Raw genomic sequence first — 11,152 nt, forward strand, 5'->3', positions numbered from 1 at the left:
GTATTATTCCTCCCATCAGTTGGAGTAAAATAACTTTTGCATAGATTATGATAGAGAAAAAAATCTTTTTTCCTCTGTAAGCTGGCAATTGCTGGAATCAAACAAAACTGTCTGCAGGGAGCTGAGGCACTCAGGGCCAGAGTTATACACTTTTAAATAAAAACTTTAGGAAAAAAACATCAAAAAGCGCCTATTTATTTTTGTGTTTATTAGAGGACTGACATCACATACAACCATGTTTAGCACTTTCAACAGTGTTTTTTGTAATTTCAAAGGGTTTCCTGTAAAATGATACCAAACATTTGTATGTAAACCTCTACATGTGGGTATGGGAAGCTTTTGAAATTGGGTAGGCCAAATCCAGGCGAAAATCCCCAAAATAGCTTCAGGGTGGAAGAAGTTAAATGAGAAAAATCCTGGAATGTTTTCCTCAAAAAAAAAAAACTGAACCAAGAAAGACATCAACATTTTGGATGACATGGTGGTGAGTAAATTATCTGGATTTTTTAAAGAAAATTGACTAATCCTTTAAATGGGACATATCATGAAAATCTGGCTTTTTCCATGTTTAAGTGCTATAATTGTGTCCCCAGTGCTTCTTTTAACCTAGAAAATGTAAAAAAGATCAACCCAGTAACTTAGTTTTGGTAAACCATTCTCTGCAAGCATGAGAAAAAATAGGTCATTGAAATTTGGCTCCCCTTGTGATGTCAAAAGGGGATGATACAGCCCCTTAATCTGCACTATCCAACCACGACACTGCCATTTAGTACAGAGATCAGCTCATTTGCATTTAAAAGGACACACCCAAAAACATTTTTGCTCACACCTACAAAGTGACAATATTAAGTAAGGAATAATTGACGACGGGCCATTGAATTATAAGAAAATAATGCACACCAAGGTGGTAATGCGGCATGACGCGAAGCGGAGTGCCGTTACACCGCAGGTGTGCATTATTTTCAAATAATTCAAAGGACCGGAGTCAATTATTCCGCTTATACCACGGTTACCAAAAACGTTGCTCTGGTGCCTATTTTTAAGACATTTGAAAAGTTAGGTGTGCGGTTTACAGAAAAATAATCAACACCCATAGAACATTTCTCAGCCAATCAGAATGCAGCATTCAACAGACCCGTGGTATAACATGCTATAATAAATTATCTATATGCTATTTTGAGCTAGAACTTCACATACACACTCTGTGGACACCAAACTAATTTTAAATAATCCTTAACAGACAAACAGGAACTTTTGCTCAGAATTTTGTTATTATGCTGTCTACCAACCATGCTAACCAGCCATTTATGCAAAATCGCCTACTTCCATACTGTAGGCAAACATCAGTAGTCGAGACGAGTAGTATGTCCAAATTCATATATTCAAAAAGTACCCAGAAAAACCTACTACTTTGAGCAAGATTTTGAAGTGTGCATTCAATGGACACTTTATTATCCCGTGAGCTCCCAGGAGAGAATTCACCCAAAGAAGAAGAAGAAGAAGGAGGGCATGTCAATATTAAAAAATGTTGCAAAACAGTGATGCAATCATGCAACTTTATTCTAATGTAAATAAATAAGGTAAACAGTTGTTATTTGTGGTTATATTGCTCTTGTTTAACAACATCCAAGTTAACGGCTCACTTGTTGTTATGACAACGTATCTCACGTGATGTATCAACATGGTGGATGTAATACATCCGAATAACATTCACACTACCCATATTCATACTATATAGAACTTACTGTTTTAACGTCAATGAGTAATTCATCCATACGTACAGTCACAGAATGCGATTTCGGACGCATGGCAATAAAAGACCATGCATAGCTTACTCCTCGTGATAATTCAAGCCTCAAAATATAAACCATTTTGGGAACAGACTCTGCACTACAGATGAAGTGTCTGGGAAACATTTGGTGCCGTCATGTGTAGTATCGGCTTCAGACGACACAGCCTTGGATCATTCACACACCGTCTGCTGCCTGTTTCAGGCCCAATGTGATTAGTTTACACTTTTTTCACAGGATGCACAAGTTTGCTGGGAATTAAAGTTGTGCATACAAGGTGACACAATGAGCGCTTTTAAAGGAGTTTCTTAGCCAAGAAATGCTGCAACTGCAAGCGACTTATTGCCCATAAGCAAAAGAGCGAAAACCTAAACAAGGGTCAAAATAAAATCTATGCACTAGAATGATATATTTTGATGTTTAAATGGCATACACTGAATTAAGACTATAATCCCAAGAAAATTTTGAGTTTATTAGATCAGTCAAGAGATTGTACAGTATAGGTTCCCAGTGTCACCAACTCCATTACCGCCAAAGCTTGACTTGTCTGTGCCTTTAACTATCAGCTTTCATATCAGGTTACTTTTCATACCAGATTCTTATAAAGTACAAAATGATGTCTTCATCCAAACCGACCTGGCTCACCGAAAATTAAACACATAATATTAAATGAAAATTACAACCTTAAGAAATGCATTCCTTCATTTGTCCAACCCATTAAAATACACAGGTATATCCAAGATTGTAATCCACTTGCTGGTGCACTGCAAGCACCTGGGTTAGACTATGTGTGTGTGAGGTCTGGATCTCTAATGTCTCATCTTTAATTTGCCACCCAAAACACATACAGTGCACGTTTCTAATCACTGCATCACCTGCTGACATCACAGTTTCATGCTATTAAATGTGGGGGTTGCGCGCACAGCAAAGAGAGATCAGGAGAGCCGAAAGGGATTTTGCCATACAGGGTAATTAGAGCTCGCGTTTAGGGAATACCACACCCCCACCTTCATCTGCTCCTTATATCCAGAGATATGAAAAAGCAAACATCAGTCATCATCTCCATCTGCATTCCAAACCCGCCAAACGCACCCCCATACATTTGAACCAAAGTCCTATATAGGTCCACGGATGAAAAAAAAACCCATAAGGATGATCGTAATTGTTTGCATGCACGCGAGGATGCTCACGATTCTCCTCACCTGCAGCAGCGGCGTTCGGTTCCTATGCAGTGGCCATGTCGTGCGCTGTCCGCGGTGCGCATAAATCCAGATTCCCTCTCTTCTCCTCTTCCAGGCTGTTTGTCTTTTTATCATCCACCCACACGGGATTTTTCTCCAGCGCACGAGCGTCTCCTCCCGCGTGCAGATGCGCTCGCGGTCTGTGTGCGCAAAGCGACGCGAGCGCGCGCACGGGCGACTCCCTCCGTAATGAGGCGTGAGAGATTAAATCACCTTCGACACAGATCTGTGTGAGAGAGAGAAAGAGAGAGAGAGAGAGAGAGAGAGAGAGAGAGAGAGAGAGAGTTTTATTCACTGTCTCTCACTCTGTTTCTGTCTATCTTGATCATATGAGCTGTAATACTGTAATAAATGCAGGTTAATAAGATTATTAAACATTATTAGACATTAAACTAGGTTAGTTTCGTAATGTGTGTCTAGGCATTTTCATATACAACAAAATAATAAATAATCTTTGTGTGATACCTGGAGTTGGCAATATGTTGCCATTTTCATTCATCTAAATGGCAGCTGCTCGGTTATTGCAGGAATCTCTAGATGAGTGTGCCTTCACATAAAATATATAATTTGTATATGAGCTGTTTTCCATAGAGCAGACCTCTGAAGCACCATAGCAACTCCCTAGCAACCACCTTGCAACCTCCATGCAGTGGGTTTTGCTTTGGAAGAAACACTGACAATATCTTCTGAAAATGTCAAATTCAAATAGATGTTGCAATGTTTAACCTTAAATTATTTTATTTTGACAATTGACATAAGAAAAAAAAATGCATTGCACACTGAAGTGAACCCAACAGAAATGGGAAACTAAAGTAGCATACATGTCTAAATGAAATCATGTGTGATGTGCATTATATCAGTCCACTGGGTGCAAATGTGATTTAATCTTTTCCATGTGTTTATAGGACATCTCTGCTTATCAGTCCCTTGGGTCTTATATTCAGTCAAGCAATACTGCTCCCAGGTCATTGCAATTGGATGGGGGCTCAGAAAATAAGACAATCAACAAGACATTAAAATAGTTTTATATTTCTCCCCTTCTCAATGTATACTGCAAAAAAAGTAAAATGAGTTTATTGTATAACTATACCTAATGAACAGGAAGCTATGTTTCTGATAACATTTAATACTTTGACGATATATATATGCATGTTTTGTTCATCATATTTCATTATAGCCCTTTTCGTAAGATCCCATAGACCCTCTTGTCCCTTAAAAATCCTTTCTTCCCTGTGACCACGAGGGAAATGATGCATGTTATTTACAACACGACACACCAGATGGGGAAGTGAAGCAGACCAAACTGCTGCGACATGCAAATAAACGGCTTCCTTCATTAAAATTCATAACATAAAAAGAGGTCATATCCAGCAAACAGTCTGGGTGGACAGGTTGTACTTCTGCATTTCAGTACAGTAAAGTGGTGTTAAAAATGCAAAGCAGTACCAAATGTTTCACTGGGGGAGAAACTGCATTTTTATGATGCAGGTTTTTGTGTCTATAAACAGAAATTAAATATATATATATATATATATATATATATATATTTTTTTTTTTTTGACACATCAGCATTTTTATCAGTAAGGGGATTTCTAAGTTTAATGTTTCACTTTATTTATTATGACTCAACTTGTATACTTAAATGCTCTGATTTCTTTGTATGAAATCTTAATGCTTAATGGCTACATGTGACGTAAATTTTGTGTAATAAGCCCACTTAGAAATCCCCTTACTGATAAAAACGCTGATGTGTCAAATACTTATTTTCCCTGCTGTGTATATGTGTGTGTGCGTGTGTGTGTATAGTGTGTGTCGTCCAATAGCTTCTCATCGCTTGATGTGATCCTTTGAAAGATTTAAATGACATTAAGAATACATTTCACTAATGTAATTCACAATTTAACATTTCATAAATCAATCTAGACTAACCATATTGCTTAGAGTTTAATAAATCATAGCTCAGAAACCATAAGTGAGCTTTTACGTTATCTTTCATTCAAGTATTCACTTCTTCTCGATGAAAAACTGACCAGTTTAAAACATTAAGATCTTTTCCAAAACTCAAAAAGGAGACATGTGATATAATTATTTGAGGTCTTCAAATTAAAGGTTAAGCCAACAAAAAATAAAGATAATTTTCCCAGAAAATAATTAAAATCTTACATGCAAATGCACATATTATGAGATGATGGGAATTAATTTGACACAATGACTGATGGCAGGACCCTACGGCACAGATGATGACAGCACTGTGCACAAATACATATAAACATCTACTGTCAATTAAACAGCATATTTACTGTAGTCAGTATATCCATAATATCTGTGTTGAGACACAAGATTGTGTTAATAAACTATTCTGAAATAATGGGGCAGTTCCTCAGACATGGTTTAGATTAAGGCATTATCTTGCAAAAAAATTACTGGTGTGCATCTTGAGACAAAACAATGGCGGTAATATATTTTAAGACATGTAATTTCAAGCTGTTTTCAGCTCATTTAAGTCTTGAACTGGACTTAAGCTCTGTCTGAGAAACTGACCCAATAAGTGCTGATATGTTTCCATGCATTCTATTATTTAAAGATTAGCAGTAATTATACAAAAATTACACCGTTCATTAGTCAACCTATGGATCAATCAAAATCAAGCATTCTATAGATCTGTTTAAGTAAGGGATAATGTAGAGGCAGCCGGTAGTTATTGGGAAATAAGCCCCGACAGTGTGATCAGGACCCGACGCGAAGCGGAGGGTCTTGTATCACACTGAAGGGGCTTATTTCCCAATAACTACCGGCTGCCTCTACATTATCCCGCTTATTACACGGCTACTTGCCACTTAAGAAAAAAACTGGACATGAATATGAATTTGAAACATTATATTGGCATATTTGTTTTAAATTAACATTTTTATCCTTCCGCGAAACTTTGCACAGATGCATAAAATGATCGTAATACCTTATTAAGATCCTCTGCTTCATACTTGTCTGTCTCCATTTTTTTTGTTTTAGCCAGTCTTTGAGAAGTTTTAATGCCCATTCTGTTTTTTTTTTTTTTGGTGTTGGCTTCGTAGCTGTCATGCTCTATTTTGTCAAGTTCAGTCTCAGTAAGCTGTCTGTGTCTTGTCGTTGTTCGTTCTTCTATCCACTGTTTAAATGTTTTGTTTTTTTCCGTACATGTTAAAATGAATGTCAAAATGTTCCAGTGTTTGTCACAAGATGGCGCCAAAAGATAATCTTTATTGATCTTTATATGGCGCGGAGCGATTTTACTCGTACAAGTAGTCCGGCTATGCGTTATTATTTTGGAGCAGTTATTATTTGAAAAGAACGAACCTGCAAATGTCTCAACTGACCAATCAGAATCAAGCATTCCAGAGAGCCGTGTAATAATATTTAATAAAGATGACCTGAGAATGACCTCATGTTTGTTGCTGTGACCACGTTTTTTAATTTAACTTTCTTAAGAGATACATTGCATGAAAAGACAGTTTGAGCTCAGACACCTACTGGTTTTTGAAAGCCCATCATGACAGAAGATTGGTCAGGACTTCAGCAGGTCAATAAAGAAACTGAATAATTTATTAAAGAGCCAGACTCTCTGCTTTTAGAGCTAAAGACTAAATATTCAAATTAAATTATGTTGAAACTAGCTAGAGGCAAAGAAAGGAAAAAACGACTCTGGACCAGATCTGTGCCGGATCCATCCAGTCCTGCTGATGTCGGTCCTGACCCAGCCCGGAATCATTTGCTTTGGGTGCTGAAGATAAGAACAACACCTGCAAATCGCATGTACACAATTTTATATTTATAAGCGCACATGCACACGCATGCATACACACACTCCTTTATGAGTGCACCCCAAATTAAATGCAACATGAAGTTTAAACAACTTATGTCAGTTCAACCTACTTTTTTAACTTACAAGAAGTTGAAATTGTTTAACTTATATTTTTTATATTACTTTAACTTAAAGGTGGGGTGCATGATCTCTGAAAGCCATGTTGGTATTTGAAATCACCTAAACAATCACGCCCCTACCCCAATAGAATCTGGACCTTCTTTTGATAGACCCGCCCCACACATAAGCAACCCAGGCAATGATGTCATAGACACGCCCCTTACTGCTGATTGGCTACAAGTGTGTTTTGGCAGTCAGCCCGAAAAGCGTTTTTCAGAAATTGTGCACTCCGCCTTTAACAAATTATGTTGATAAAATATTTTTTACAGTATGGCTATAAACAGAATTTGACAGCGGCCCTCATCCAAACTTCTACGTCATTATATAAAAATCAAGTCCACGTGATGATGTGTTAGCCAATATCACAAGACGACAATTGTTTACAATAAAATCACATTCATTCATTTTAGTTTAGCAGAAATTAGGCGAGAAAAAGAAACAGGAAGCAAGAATTGATATGATCATAAAAATGTATAAATTCAAGCAGAGCATAACCTGTTGCAAGTAAAATATATATATATATTTTGAGATGGGACTTTATGTCAATAGAAAATTAATCCAGAAAATATCATTCATTTAAATTTCATTTAACACAGAATATGTTGTACAGTGTAAGTGCATGCACTGGTTAATGGGATGTTTAAAGACTATAAGTCTTTATTTAACATAAGCCAAATAAATCACATGTAATATCTATAAAACATGTTAAGCTTCCAGTTTCTGACCGCCTTTAATGATTCGTCTCTTTCTACAATTGATCATTGTCTAGAAACAGACCATTTGCATAAAAACACAGAGGCTTTTGTCTGGTTATGACATACAGAGAAATACACAACTCACATCAGTTTAGTTTTTCCCATTCAGTTACTCTTGATGTAAATGACTCCCATCATGTTCTCCATAATGATGCCAGGAAATAAATGACTATGAGCTTAAATCACAATTAAACTAAATTCTGTTTCAATTTTAATATCACTAAAATTAATAGTAATTTATCTTATTTAATTTATCTTGCTTGTTATTTTATTAAATCAAATAAAAATTTTATGCTTTTTATGCTATAAGACTAATTCATACTCTACACTTTAAAACATATACTGTAGAGAAAAAATGCTTTCCTCTTTACAAGAACCTCTTCAAAGTGTTACATGCTAAATAAAAATGTAAAGCACTTCAACAGATGCTCATGTCTCTCTCTCTCTCTCTCTCTTTAAAATATTCATGCTTTATATTCTGTAAGCATGCAGTTGTCCTACTGTCACACACTTGTCACACAGACATTCAATGTCCAATTGAAAATGAGCTGATATTGTTTCAATGATTGGAGGCATTGTTCCAACACGTCTGTAGAAATGAAATCGTCATGGCAACAGACATCTTTGCAAACCTTGAAGAGCACAATACAAGCATCCATTTCTATTAGTTCATCCATAAATAATTCTGTTAAATCAAACACCTCTCTTTTTCGGGATTTTATTTTAGTCCACTACATCCATACACCCGTCCATCTCATCAATCAATATATCATCTCAGACTAACAGAGTATCTGGACTCCTACAATACACAAATCTCTGCTTCCCTCTACAGGAAAGATTTTGTTATTGACTCAGCAAGCATCAAAATTGTTTAATCAAAAGTGTTTTTAAATCATGCTTCAGTTTTAAAATCACTGTTTTACTGTAAAAATATTTCTGTAATAATAATATTACTGCTGCAAGCTGTATGTTGTTTTTACTTTAGTATATTTGAAAGATTGGTTAATTTTATATACTGCGCTGGTGTAGTTTAATTTTAAACATATTCTTAAAAACTCCATATGTTTTAAAAAGGCTGAATGAAATGTCTCTGCTTTGTCTCACTGTTGTCAAAAGCGGTGTGCGGGAACAACAGGTGATGCAACTATGGATCCTCGGTGGGGTAGGCTGTCTCATTTCTCATTTAAATGTCTTTTTATAATCGGTTTTAAAAGAAAATTGTATGTGTTTGGCTTGATCTTACTTTTATTCAAATGTTTTGGTTGTGTGTGTGTAGCGTTTTGTGTTGCTGTCTTGGTCTCCAAAAGCACCTCCAGAGCAGAGAAGTCAACCAAAAAAGATTACAATATCTTTATTAGCTCTAAAGATAAACTTTAATTGATTACATTCATTTAAAAAAAAACAACACCACCACCACCACATCCTAATAAAAATACGACATAGTGAGACTATAGCAAATTATAAGATAAAAATGGCAAAACCTTTTTTAACGTCTGATGTTTAGGAAAATTAACGTCTCATTGGGTACCTCTCCTTGGGGTAACGTTACAAACTTGCAAAGGTAAAAAGTAACAGATATAACTACTCGTTTGCTATTTGGCTGTTAAATGACCTTGAGGATACTTTTAAGGAAATTTAAAGTAATATATATATATATATATATATATATATATATATATATATATCCAAATGGCCCGAAAGGGATCTTAACCCTTATGTGTTGTTGAGGCCATTTTTGTTTTTAATGTCTTAATTTGGCCACAACTTTCTCTGTGTTTCAGCAAATAGAATGATTTTTGGTGACAAATCTTATATTGACACATATTTTGAGAAAAATGATTTGAAATTTGAAAAAACTCAACAATATAGTGTGGGCAAATTTACTACCCTTTTGGGTTGTTAGTGTAAAAAAGCCACTAAATTAAATGGCTTTAAAGGGTAACTAAACCCTAAAACAACTTTTTTTAGTTAAAGATCTAAGAATGATGCTTTATTAATGCTGTTCATTCATTTTAGTAAGTTTTTTGACATTTGTATATAAAGTGGTTTCAATACTACAATATGGTGTAAAAACGTCTGAGTGCTGCCCTCTTCAGGTTGAACGGTGGCTACTGCAGTTGACTTTTTCTATTGGATGTTGGGTCCAAAAAGTAACTCGTGACGTAAGCAGATTCAAGCTCACCACGCCCTTGTTACCATAGATATGTATATAAAGGCTAGATGGCTCAAGGCGGAGTCCCTAACGGCATCACCTGGCGGCCATCTTACGACAGGGCGCTCGCTCACTCGTAGCATTGAGTTTAATGGTGCAGGTACTTTTAAATGACCATAACTTGCTCAATTTTCTACCGATTTTCAAACGGTTTGGGTTTTTACAAACGTTATTAACGTGGCTATAATTCTGGATGCTTTAACATGTTTCATGAATTTATTTTTTATTTTTAGTATAGGTATGTAGTGTCATAGGTACATCTTTGACGTTTATAACAAACCAAACCGTTTGAAAATCGGTAAAAAATTAAGCAAGTTATGGTCATTTAAAAGTACCTGCATCATTAAAACTCAATGCTACGAGTGAGCGAGCGCCCTGTCGTAAGATGGCCGCCAAAGTGCGGACGTTGCACTCAATTGGCCAGCAGCGCGGACGAGCCATCTAGCCTTATATACATATCTATGCTTGTTACGATCTCACTACACACTTAAGTTCGTCCCCCTATCTCCGTTGGGATCTGCCCATTTTTCTTGCATTTTTCAAATATTGCCAGTAGGTGGAGTCAGGTTCTTACCAGGGGTTTAGTTACGCTTCAAAAATTTATCAGATTAATATTTTTTCCACATTTTTTTTCATCTGTTAATCTACCTCAGTACTAATCAAAACTACCAAATGGTTACAACGTTTCATTGATTTTAACTCTTTAATTGCCAGTGGTGTCACTGATTTTATGAAAAAAAAAAACACACACAAAATTACAGATTTTCAATATAAAAAGTGATTGTGGACTGGATTTTTTAAAACCTTTGTCACAGTCTTGGGCATGTCAAAGACTGGTAAAAAATATTGGCTTTGATGCATTTTTAGTTTTTGTGCAGTATCAGTTTTTTATTTTTATTTTTCTCCCTAATTAGTTGTTTGTGGCTTTTTTGCCCCATTGACTTCCATTATAATGACATTTTTTATTTGCAAAGCAATGACATCTTTTTATCATGCATTATTGATTGTTGGCGGTTTTAAGCCAGAAATTAAGCTCTGTTTTTTGCACAGGCAAGGGTTAATGATGCAATATGGTGATCAACAGTAAAAATGACAAATTTTACCTCTTAGCAAAAGGAAAAACCACAAAGAATCAAGAATGCATGATAATAAGGTGTCATGGCTTTGCAAATGTAAAAAATGTTGTTATAATGGAA

The 11,152-nt window shown here is 35.9% G+C and overlaps 1 protein-coding gene across 2 annotated transcripts in view; it reads right to left on the reverse strand.

Annotated features, from left to right (window-relative positions):
• LOC141362762 (phospholipid phosphatase-related protein type 5-like) overlaps positions 1-3,247 on the reverse strand; it is a 30,678-nt gene extending 27,431 nt beyond the window's left edge. Inside the window, exon 1 of one of the 2 annotated variants that reach the window (XM_073864980.1) lies at positions 2,993-3,247. The gene's annotated coding sequence lies outside the window, so the exon portion shown is untranslated. The remainder of the gene's footprint in view (positions 1-2,992) is intronic. The other variant, XM_073864979.1, reaches the window with a different exon arrangement.
• Positions 3,248-11,152: the final 7,905 nt, after the last annotated feature.

This window comes from Misgurnus anguillicaudatus, unplaced genomic scaffold, assembly GCF_027580225.2.
Source record: "Misgurnus anguillicaudatus unplaced genomic scaffold, ASM2758022v2 HiC_scaffold_29, whole genome shotgun sequence".
In the NCBI taxonomy this organism is placed as follows: domain Eukaryota; kingdom Metazoa; phylum Chordata; class Actinopteri; order Cypriniformes; family Cobitidae; genus Misgurnus; species Misgurnus anguillicaudatus.